The following is a 12,992-nucleotide window of genomic DNA, read 5'->3' as shown; positions in this document are numbered from 1 at the left end:
GCGCTCTTAGTTTAGTTCGGTAGAACGTGGGTCTCCAAAACCCGATGTCGTAGGTTCAAATCCTACAGAGCGTGATTCCATTGTTGTTAAGTCAAGTTGAATTATAGAAATAGAAAAGACTTAGACTAAACTAAATGAACAGTAATCTAATCGAAAATTGACCTCCTGTTGATTTGAGAAAGGAGGAGGTCAATCAAAAAAAGATTTGTTAATTAATCAAAGATCCAACTGATCACCGCGTCTGTATTGTAAATATGCCGTCACAAATAATCCAGCCAAAGTAATAGGAATTAGACCTAAGACGATTCCAAATAGAAAAACTTCAATCATTTCAATTCGTTTGAAAAAAAAAAAGAAAGGTAATATCTATCCCTAAATATGAATCTGAATTCCCCACGAATCTCAATAACCAAAAACTATCAATTGTCGCAGTAAAGAACTCTAAAATAGACGGAATCCTACAGTACAGAAAGATTTCTTGAGTTGTTTATTCAATTAATTTTAAATAAGTCGTATCTTGCTTAGACCTATAAATAAAGCAGAGGTTATAGTTAATGCCGCTAGTAAAAAACCGAAATAACTAGTTAGAGTAGACATGAAGGGGCTAAAAAAAAGATGTTCTTTTTATACATATATGTTTCTAAAGTACTTACCTAAGTTTCCATTTGGAAAGCGAATAAGAAAAAAAGCAATTCAAAGGATCAAAGAATAAGTTCAATTGAAATTTTTTGATTCATCAACTATTACATTTCTTTTTTACATTATAAATGCCACTAACAAAAAAAAAGGAAGGGCCGTAGAAAAAGAAAGAAATGACTCATTATCTGTGACATTTACACATCTCGTCATTTTGAATCAACGGATTTTTTTGGAAACCCTTGAGTAAACTAATCGAATATTAAACAAATAATAACTATGCCATGAAATTTTTTTCAAAAAAGTTATTTATTTGAATCGCTATAGAATATAAAAAAATGAAAAAAAATCGATTTATTTTGTCCAACTCGATTCTAAGACTAAGACTTGCTACTATCTTTGTCTTTATAGGTTCCACGTTTAATATTATTTAGTTATAAATAGAAACCCGCATTCTTGCAGTTAGGTCAAAAAAAACCTTTGGATTTAATGCAACAATGGATGTATTACAAAAATGCATTAATTGAAATCAATTAATGAATCTTTTTTTTTCGACAATTAAACAATCCCTAAAAATATTAAATAAAGTACGGAATTCCCCAAACCTCTTCTATTTCTATATCTATAACCGCTTCTTCTTCTAGAATTTTTCACGAATTATTAGATCGAAACCAACTTGTCAGATTTCCACTTTCCTCGACCTTCAGTTTCGAGTCTGAAGCCAATACAATGATAGAGAGAAACTGTATACTAGTTCTATTTGAAAAAATTTTCTATAGAAAAAAACAAAATGGTGCCTAGTTCCACGTAGACAAAAAAAAAATAAAGTCACGTGTACTTCAGTTCAATATTAATTAAAATTGCCTTGTTGTGTCCGAAGAAGGATAGCTATACTGATTCGGTATACTCTAAAGACACCTTTGGTACTCTATTGGTAATCCTACAGGTTTTTTACGTTTTTACGTAGAGTAAAAAGTAAATTTCCATTTACTGATTTCATCTTTTATGGATTTGCCTTTGACTGTACAAGAATATGTGGAGCTCAGTATGTCTGGAAGCACAGGAGAACGTTCTTTTGCTGATATTATTACAAGTATTCGATACTGGGTTATTCATAGTATTACTATACCCTCCCTATTCATTGCGGGTTGGTTATTCGTCAGCACGGGTTTAGCTTACGATGTGTTTGGAAGCCCTCGACCAAACGAATATTTCACAGAGAGCCGACAAGGAATTCCATTAATAACCGGCCGTTTTGACTCTTTGGAGCAACTTGATGAATTTAGTAGATCCTTTTAGGAGGCCCAATGACCATAGATCGAACCTATCCAATTTTTACAGTGCGATGGCTGGCTGTTCACGGACTGGCTGTACCTACCGTTTCTTTTTTGGGGTCAATATCCGCAATGCAGTTCATCCAACGATAAACAAAACCGAATCCGAATTATAGAGCTACGACACAATCAAACCCGAACGAACAAAATGTTGAATTGAATCGTACCAGTCTTTATTGGGGTCTATTACTCATTTTTGTACTTGCTGTTTTATTTTCTAATTATTTTTTCAATTAAATAAAGAGAAGGAAAGAAATATATAGAATTCGAATAGAGTAGGAATTCTTTTATCCCATTCGGAAGGACCTCATTTCATAATTATCCATGACTGTTTATGTCTCTAGCACGACCACTTGATGAAATGTGGAGGGAAGTGGGGTAAATGGCCGATACTACTGGACGAATTCCTCTTTGGATAATAGGTACTGTAGCTGGTATTCTTGTGATCGGTTTACTAGGTATTTTCTTTTATGGTTCATATTCTGGATTAGGCTCATCGTTGTAGTAAGTAGTAATTTGATTAATCGAGGTATAGACATGAAAGTATAAGAACTCAACGGGACCTTCCTTCCCCCTCGAATTAGACAAACAAAGAAGGGGGAGGTCCCATTTAATTCTTTTTTTAATTATCATAATTTTTTATTCGAATTTTTTCCTATAAATGAAAAACGGACCCCTTTTTCGATGTTTTTGAAAAGTGTATTTGGTTATTCAGAACATATATTCCTCGATCATACTTATTGGTCCTTCCTAAATTGTTAAGTTAAAAGAAAGAGAAAGAAGCAATCAATTGATTTATTGAATGACCAAATAGAAGCTCTATTTTTCTAGATTAAATAGAATGCAAGAAGTTCCATTTGTTCAAGAAATTGACCTCTCTCTTTTTTCAGTTTGTCCGCTCCTTATACATGTAATACTAAGAAAAAAAGAATCAATCTAAAACGAAAAAAGGGTGAAATCTAGAAAAAATAAAAATTCCGACTAAGTCTTTGACGAAGGGAATCAAGACCCGTTACTATTTCGACACACGACAAGTATGTGTAAAAGTCCTTGTCGTGTGTCTAAGACCAGGAAGGCGGATAAATCCCCCTAGAATCATTTGGTCCCCTCATTATTCTTTTCGTTATATTCCCCTTTTAGTCTAGTATCGAGTCAAATTTCGATTGGAAAAAAGTAAAAAAGTTTTCTTCACAATCCAATATATTATTATAACTCAAAATCTTGCTCGTAGATGTAGAAGAAAAGTAGAAACAAACAAAAAAGAACCTTCTCGTAATTTTTTTTTTTTTATTGATCATCCAAAACTGTCAAAGAATTGAATTGTCAACAAGAATTTTGTTATTGTTACAAGCTTGATCTTGATAAATTCACGAATCTAGAAATTCATTTCGGACAATTGAACCTTCTCGAACTGTTTCTTTTTAAGAACCAAAAAGATTTGTGCTAGAATAACGGATGCAAAGAAGAACAAAAGCCCTTGTACGCGCAGTGGGTCTTGAAGGACTATTTCTGCATCTCCTTGACCAAATCCACCCACATTAGGATTACTTGTTAATGGTTGATCAAGTTTGATAGATTCACCCTCTGAAACAAGAAGCTCCGGTCCTGGCGGGATAATATCAACGACTTCACGTCCGTCCGAGGCATCCGCTATGTTTATTTCGTATCCGCCCTTTTCTTTTCGTACAATTTTCTTTACTATACCTGCTGTTGTGGCATTATAAACTGTATTATTACTCTTGCTTCCGTCAGGGTAAATCTGACCCCTTCCTCTGTTACCACCTACATATATCGGATATTTTAAGAAGTGAACGTCTTTCTTAGTGGCAGGGTCTGGGGAAAGAATAGGAAAGGTAATTTCACTATATTTTTGCCCCGGAATAGGACCTATCACAAGAATATTTTTTTTATTGGGGCGATAGCTCTGAAAAGAAAGATTCACTATCTTTTCTTTCATCTCTGGAGAAATACGGTCGGGGGGGGCTAATTCAAACCCCTCAGGTAAAATAAGAACAGCCCCCACATTCAAACCCCCCTTTTTGCCATTAGCAAGAACTTGTTTTAATTGCATATCATAAGGAATTCGAACAACTGCTTCAAATACAGTATCCGGAAGGACCGCTTGTGGAACCTCAATATCCACGGGCTTATTGGCTAAATGGCAATTGGCACATACAATACGTCCAGTCGCTTCTCGTGGATTTTCATAACCTTGCTGTGCGAAAATGGGATATGCATTCGAAATGGATGACCGAGTTATTATATATATCACGAGCGAGATGGAAATGGATCGAGTAATCTGTTCTTTTATCCAAGAAAAGGTATTTATAGTTTGCATGGTCCAACCGTTGATTCCGAAAATTTCTACAATAAATTTGGTAGGTTGCTAATAGAGTTCCCTATCCATCAGTCTGCTATTTACTTTAACTGAAAACTTAATTTAATAAAATAATATTACTGGAATATAGGAGGAACTCCCCGCCTTAGACGGGTAGAAAAGAGGGGGTACAATTGGTAATGCTTTGATTATTGATTATGTACAAAGCAACATTCGAATTAAAAACTCGAATTAGATTTCTCTTCATATACCCCTTTTCTTTTTTTCAGTCATTCATTGAATGATAAATCACTACAAGTGATGGGGATACACGATTTAAAGAACGGAAAATCCAATATTTTAAAAATGTATCTAGAATGACTGGAAAAGTGGAAACAAGACTCGATATAATTTGATCGTTATGGGCAAATCCAAAATCTTTGTAGATAGAGCTAATCAGTAGTTCCCAACCTTGGGGCGAATGAAATCCGATACATAAATCGGTTACTAAAAGAATGGAAAAAGCTTTTATTGTGTCGCTTAAGTTATATAGGAATTCCTGAACCCAAGAATTAAGACGAATAAGTTCTTTATTTCCCAGAATGGAATAACCACCTAGAATAAGGAAACAGATAAAATTTGTGGAGAAGTGCAAAATCATATGGATACAATCTTCATTGTACGTCTTGATCAATTGAATCGTTTCATTGTGGATTCCTATACGAAGCTTTTGTAGATGTGTTTCTGGACATTCCTTTATCATTTCGTCCAACAAGCGGAGCTCCTCGAATTCGATCCATTTTTCGCGAAGATTTTTTTCTTGAATATCATTCAAAAAAGTTTCAGATTGCTTAGTATTCCACCAAGTAGTAACCCAAGATTCCAGACTTTTTTGAAATGATAGATAGATCCACCAGGGTAAAAATACTATAGATACAAGATATAGAAAAGGAATAAATGCTTTCTTTTTTTCCATTTTTTTTCATCTATAAATTGTTAATGAACCCACCGGGTATTCATCGAAAGGAAGGAATTGCTTTCGACGAATACCCGGCAGAGCCATTTCGTTTTTTTCAATTAATGAATTTTTTTTATTTTGATTTCAAGATGAAAGAACTCACTTTCTACCAAAATAGAAAATATTTCCAAAAATTGAACAAATTAACCATAGCACAAAAAAAGAATTTAAGACTTGAATGTGATAATAAAAATGGATGGCAAAACACGACAGAATTTGGATAATTTAATTCTCGTTATAATTAGAAATTATAAGAAATCAAATTATTTCATCATTAAAGCGAACAAAAGATTACTAAAAAAGCGATAAAATTTACATAATGTATGTAATATATCAATTACAAATACTGGAAATTCTATGGAATTGAATTGGTTTGTATTTGTAGACATAAACAGTTTCCCCCTTTTGGTTGTTCTGTATACGTCTGCTTTGACCCGAGTGGGCGTTCTGATGAGATTTCTGTTAAGGTATGCCGTAGAAAAACGTATTCTAGATTTTGTATTTTACGCCAAGTTAAGAAAACGTTCGGTATTTCCGTTCATTTTTCAAAATCCTTCAATTGGTACACGCAAGAAATAGGCCAATTCAGCCGCCTTTTGTTCCATTTCTCGTGGAGTCAAATTCTCATCAGTACGAGTTAAAGGAATGGCTCCTTGTCCTCTGATTTCCAGATAAAGAACACGGCGAGTATAAATACCCTCTTTAAGTTCTATTCTAATAGACTGAATATCTTTTATAAGATATCGGAAAAAGATGCGACGATTTTTTCCAGGGAATCCCCAGCGAAAAATACAGACTATTCCCTTTTTTCTATCGAATCGATCATAACCACTACCCACATTCCACGAAATTGCACACCACAAATATGAGCTAATAAAGAGGCCGGCAATCCCATAGAAAGACATCACGATCCCTTGTGGAAAAAAAAGAATTTGCTGGGGAGGAAATAAAGATATCAAATTCTTACCAAGATAGCTGGAAATTCCAACCAACAAGAATCCTAATGAACCGAAAAAAAGGATAAAGGCCCAGCAGAAATTACTTATTTTTCGAGATCCCGTTATAAGTTCTACCCATATACGTTCTGATCGCCAATTCATACTAGATCCGGTTGCATTTAATTTGAATTGAAAGAATACCCCAAATGAATTGTACTTTCCTTACTCTGTCTTGTTTCCGATGTAACTCTCATCAACTAGTCCTATTTTGATGTCAGAGGTGTTTCACTTTTATTTCTTTCTATTTTTTCTTTTAGTTCGATCAAAATAATAACATCTACCCCTAATATTGTATTGTCATTTTTCCGTTTACATCACATACATAAGAGCTCATTCATTTATGTTCGGAAGAAATCATGTGTTATACCATTCCGCTAAACATATATCTCTATTATAATTCAAGTCTAAGTTTTTAAAAATGAGATTTTGACGAGACGATCTAAACAATTTTATTTTTTTGAACATGAAGAAATAAAGAAGCCATTGCAATCGCTGGAAATACTAGGCCTACTAAAGGCACAAAAATTGAGGGAAAGTTCATAGTTGTCATAGACCGGGTACCTCGATTTACGATATTGTAATTGTACCTGTTTGTTATATTTTTGTTGTTATTATCTTATTATATTAAAATTAATTAATTAGAATTCTATAGAATGAATATAGTATAGAATAAGTACAAGAAATGTAGAACTAAAAAAGCAATTCGATTTCTACATATAATATATGCTAATCGCGTTTACTTTCTCTTTTTTTCTTTCTTTTGCTTTTACTAATTCAAGAAAATCGAAAAATAGAGGATTTATTATAAATTCAATTTCCAAAGAAGTCGTTAGAGTCCGATCCAAGAGGTATTTTAAATAAAGACTCCCCGACGAAAGATACAAACAAAAAGTTTTTTTTATTGGAATCTAAAGGAAATAAGCATGGAGGTTTTTGGTTCGCGACATCCTAATTTTGGAATAAAAAAACTTTTTGACACAAATATAAAAATTGCCCTTAATCCTCGCCTTTATTTTGATTCAAAGGAAAAAAAGCATGCAGCTGAAATAACTCACTTAGAACACCTTTTAAAAGATTACGTGGTACGATTGGATCGAATAAACCCTTATGGAATAAAAATTCGGCTGCTTGTGACCCTTCAGGTACTGTCTTATTCAATGTTTGCTCAATTACTCTTTTACCCGCAAATGCAATGTAGGCGTTCGGTTCAGCAATAATGATATCCCCCAACATACCAAAGCTGGCAGTCACCCCACCAGTAGTAGGAGATGTAAGGATTGATACATAAAATAACTTTTTATTTGATTGATAATCATATAAAACCGACGAGATTTTCGCCATTTGCATTAAGCTCAAGCTTCCTTCTTGCATGCGTGCCCCCCCGGAAGCACATACTATAATAAGGGGGATTAATTTATTGGCAGCATACTCAATCAATCGGGTGATCTTTTCCCCTACTACGGATCCCATACTGCCTCCCATAAACTGAAAATCCATAACACCAATTGCTACAGGAATACCGTTTAGTTGACCTATACCTGTTTGAACAGCTTCAGTTAAACCTGTCTTTATTTGATAAGAATCAATACGATCTTTATAAGCTTCCTCCTCCGAATGAAATTCGATAGGATCCATAGAGACCATACCTTCATCCATAGGATTCCAAGTACCAGGATCAATCAGAAGTTCGATTCTATCTGAACTACTCATTTTCAAATGATATCCACATTGTTCACAAATACCCATTTTTGACTTAAGTAATTTCTTGTAATTTAATGCATAACAATTTTCGCATTGAACCCACAAATGTTTATATTTTTGAGTTACATCAAGATTAGTAGAATTTTCGATTTTAGGGAAATTACTGTCGTTCGTGATAATTCTTTTACTGAAACTTTCGCAGGTATTTCCACTTTCATTAAAAATGTAACTCAAAATGTAACTATCACTGTAATTGTCACTATCACTTAGGATGGAACTGCCACTACGGATTTGAGAATGAAGATAATTGTCAATGCAATTATTAATGTGATTATTCCAACTATCTTCAGTATAATCCATGGAATGATCATTATAAGTATCGCCACTCTTAGATCTAGAGTTCAGATAACTTGAATTCCAATAATTCGAAAAGGAACTTTGCAGTTCATTCAGAAAAGACGGATTGTTGTCAATCTCAAAAATTTGATTTTCAATATCGAAGTATAGGGAATAACCGTCCCCTTTACTATCTATAAGTAAAAAATGAGTATCAGAGATGAAATTCCGAATGTCCATAACACGAACTAAATGATCAACATTACTATAACTAGAACTGTCACTATTTCTCCAACTATGAATGTTTTTTTCTGTATCATTTAGACTCGGATCTTCCGTTGTACTGGTATTTTCAGTAGGACCAAGACTGTCCATTGATTTACTTAATCCACACCCGTATCTGTGTTCTAACTCTTTTTTAGACAAGATCGAATTGAACCAACCCTTTTTCATAGAGTTTTCTTGCCCCCCATTCGCATGAAAAAAATCGATGAATAGTCATTATTTGATGAAAAAAAATGGAACATTTCTTGTCAGAATAAGCATCTAGATACAACCGCTCAGATTATTAACTAAATATTAATGAAGTATTATATTGAAAGAAAGAATTTTTTTCTTAGAAGAGAAAATTCACGCGTATAGAGAATGTTTAAGAACTTCGATTTCAGAATTGGAATCGGGTTGTTATATTTTTGATTTAAAAAATCGAGTTCGAACAGAGTTGTTTCTGTTGATTGTATAAGGAAAAGAAAAAAAGACTACTTGTTTTACGCTTTGATAGGGAAGGTATATGTATGAAATCGAAAAGTCTCTTTAACAATGTTTCCAATGAAATTTCTTTTCAAATTCAAACCCAGGCTTGGCTCCAAATCAAATTGTACTAAACAAATCTAAGTAGGGTGTTCCTAGATCCATTTCTTCCATTCAATTGCAATTGATTGGTTTTAACTAACAATCAAATATTACTATATATTTAGTAGGGCTATACGGACTCGAACCGTAGACCTTCTCGGTAAAACCGATCAAACTTTGTATTCTCAAAATGATTTGAACTGTTTCAAAAACCCAACATGCATTTTTTTGCATTGGGCTTTTTCATTAACTGATATAAATATCAGCTAGTCTACCATATTTTTCTTGATAGAAAGAAAATGGTTCCGTGTGCTCAGATTCATTATTCATTTGAACTTTGATTCAAAAGCACTACCAAAGTGTTTCAAAGAATCCAATATGAAACTTCATACACCTTAAAGTTCATAGGACGAAAAGAGATTTTTTGAGGCCCTTATACTCATTATGCCTAGCATTGAATAGGTTGGGTATTCACCCTATCAATATGTCAAATCAATAATGGGTTCTATTTGGTAACTAAATAGACACTTGAATTGGACCGAACTAGAATTCATTGTCAGGCTATTGTTCTCTTGTTTTGTTTCCTCAAAGCCTAGAGTAAGACATCGATTTTTCAAAAAGATTCATTCTTTTGATTGCATGATGGACTTCCCTGAAAAACATTGGCGCGCGTGTAAACGAGGTGCTCTACCTAGCTGAGCTATAGCCCTTGTGTTTATGCTCCATATTTTAGTATGTAGATAATTTCTTGTCAAGAGAAATATTCTCCGATATACCATCATAGCTCTTTGATCCGTTTGATTTCTATTGCTTATAAGCAGTATTCGGTTTATAATCAATCTATGGAATGGTTATATTTAGTCCTCTTTGTAATGATAGAAGGCCTACTTAACTCAGCGGTTAGAGTGTTGCTTTCATACGGCGGGAGTCATTGGTTCAAATCCAATAGTAGGTAAAACTTATTAGATACCAAAGTCAGAGTCGAGGGTATTTAATAAGTTTTTCTACTTACCCTTTGGATTATTAAGACTATTAAATAGATTCTCTTTTTCTTTTTATTTTGTTGATTCAATCAACAAAATAAAAAGAAAAAGATATCTTCTATATATTTAGATTCTATATATAGAAAGAGTGTACAAACAGAACTTCTTTTGATTATGATTATTTGTACGCACGCACCGACTGGTTACGAAGAAATCGGATTGCTAGCCTCTACTCGTGTCCTAGCTCGTCTCAAAGCTAAATTTGCTTCAATTACTTGTCTCTTTCCTTCCGCTTTCCTCAAGTTAGCTTCTGCTATTTCAAGAGTTTGCTGAGCTTCTTGTGAATCAATGTCACTACCCCTCTCAGCATCATTTACTAAAATCGTAATCTCATTATTGCCTATTCTAGCAAAACCGCCCATCAAAGCCATTGTTAACCATTGGTCGTTAAGACGTATTCTTAAAATTCCTATATCTACCGCTGTGGCAGTAGGGGCATGGTTTGGTAATACACTAATTTGGCCACTATTAGTAGATAAAATGATTTCTTTTACTTCTGAATTCCAAACACTTCGATTAGGAGTCAGTACACAAAGATTTAAAGTCATTTCTTTAATTTGCTCTCCGTTTCTAAGTTCATAGCTTTCGCGGTAGCTTCGTCGATGTTACCTACCAAATAAAAAGCCTGCTCAGGAAGACCATCTAATTCTCCGGAAAGGATCAATTGAAACCCTCTAATTGTTTCTGTTAGACCAACATATTTTCCTGGAGAGCCCGTAAATACTTCTGCTACGAAAAAAGGTTGTGATAAGAAACACTCAATTTTTCGTGCTCTTGCTACAGTTAAACGATCTTCTTCGGATAATTCGTCCAATCCAAGGATAGCTATAATGTCCTGAAGTTCTTTGTAACGTTGTAAGGTTTCCTTAACTTTTTGCGCAATTTCATAATGTTCCTCGCCAACAATTCTAGGTTGGAGCATAGTTGACGTTGAATCTAGGGGATCCACCGCTGGATAAATCCCTTTAGCGGCCAATCCCCTTGATAGTACGGTAGTAGCATCTAAATGTGCAAATGTCGTGGCAGGAGCGGGATCGGTCAAATCGTCCGCAGGTACATAAACTTCTTGAATCGAAGTTATGGAACCTTCTTTTGTAGAAGTAATTCTTTCCTGTAATGTACCCATTTCGGTACTAAGGGTAGGTTGATAGCCTTCAGCGGAAGGCATTCTACCTAATAAGGCAGATACTTCAGATCCCGCTTGGACAAAACGGAAGATATTGTCGATAAATAGAAGTACGTCTTGTTCATTAACATCTCGAAAATATTCCGCCATAGTTAGGGCAGTCAACCCAACTCTCATACGCGCCCCTGGCGGTTCATTCATTTGCCCGTAGACTAAAGCCACCTTTGACTCTGCAATATTTTGTTCATTGATAACGCCGGATTCTTTCATTTCCATGTAAAGATCATTTCCTTCACGAGTACGTTCACCTACTCCGCCAAATACGGATACACCCCCATGCGCTTTTGCAATATTGTTAATCAATTCCATAATGAGTACTGTTTTCCCCACTCCCGCTCCCCCAAATAGTCCGATTTTTCCTCCACGACGATAGGGGGCTAAAAGATCTACCACTTTAATTCCTGTTTCAAAAATAGATAATTTTGTATCTAACTGAGTAAAGGCGGGCGCAGATCTATGAATAGGAGATGTTGTGCGAGTATCAACTGGACCCAAATTATCAACAGGCTCTCCAAGCACGTTAAAAATGCGACCGAGAGTCGCTCCCCCGACTGGAACGCTTAAAGGAGCTCCTGTGTCAATAACTTCCATCCCTCGCGTTAGACCCTCTGTAGCACTCATAGCTACAGCCCTAACTCGATTATTTCCTAATAATTGTTGTACCTCACAAGTAACATTAATTGGTTCACCAGTAGTATCTCGACCTTTAACTACTAGAGCATTGTAAATATTGGGCATCTTGCCTGGAGGAAAAGCTACGTCCAGTACCGGACCAATAATTTGAGCGATACGCCCCAGGTTTTTTTTTTCAAGTGTGGAAACCCCAGGACTAGAAGTAGTAGGATTGATTCTCATAATATAAAGTATGTCGAAATTTTTTGCGAAAAATGAAAATTATCGAATCCAAAAAAAAAAAAATGTCCGAAAGCAAGCTGATCGATTAATTAAAAAAGAAATTGGAGTTAGCAATCCGTTTTGCCGGTACCAACAAAAGGACTGCAATTCAATTGCTTACTTTACGTTTTTGAATTATTGTATTCAATTCAATAACAATCCTAAGAAAGTCTTTTATTTGCCTATCATTATAGACAATCCTTTCTGTATTATCTATGGAAATCGAACCCGAACTCTAAAACTATATTTTTTTTATGATTCCTTATTTCTATCGCACTGGGACTTAGTTTGGATTTAGTAGATAGATTTATATCTAGCCTATTCTTTTACCCTTTCATGATGGAATTCTGCCTATTTTCACATCTAGGATATACATATACAACATATACCGCTGTCAAGAGTCAATTTCGAATTTTTTAGTTCTTTCAATTCAAATGGGGATACGAAATTCGAAACTTGAAAAACAACGGTTACGATTGGGTTGCGCCATACATATGAAAGAGTATACAATAATGATGTATTTGACAAATCAAATACATGGTCTATTAACGAACCGTTTTGATTAGTTGATAATATTAATTGAGAATTTTATGAAAGATTCCTATAAAAGGTTTCATTAGGGCCTAATTTATGTCGAGTAGACCTTGTTGCTTTGTTGTAAAAATTAAAAATTGAAG

General features: G+C 34.6%; 1 non-coding gene across 1 annotated transcript; it reads left to right on the top strand.

Moving 5' to 3' along the window:
* On the top strand, window positions 1-74 carry TRNAW-CCA (transfer RNA tryptophan (anticodon CCA)). The gene has a single exon. It is a non-coding gene; the product is annotated as a tRNA-Trp (tRNA).
* Window positions 75-12,992: the final 12,918 nt, after the last annotated feature.

The sequence above is a fragment of the Chenopodium album genome, chromosome 11 (genome assembly GCF_948465745.1).
Source record: "Chenopodium album chromosome 11, dcCheAlbu1.1, whole genome shotgun sequence".
Taxonomy (NCBI): domain Eukaryota; kingdom Viridiplantae; phylum Streptophyta; class Magnoliopsida; order Caryophyllales; family Amaranthaceae; genus Chenopodium; species Chenopodium album.
The sequence above is the reverse complement of the archived record's forward strand: the minus strand, read 5'-3'. Positions and strand labels throughout refer to the sequence as shown.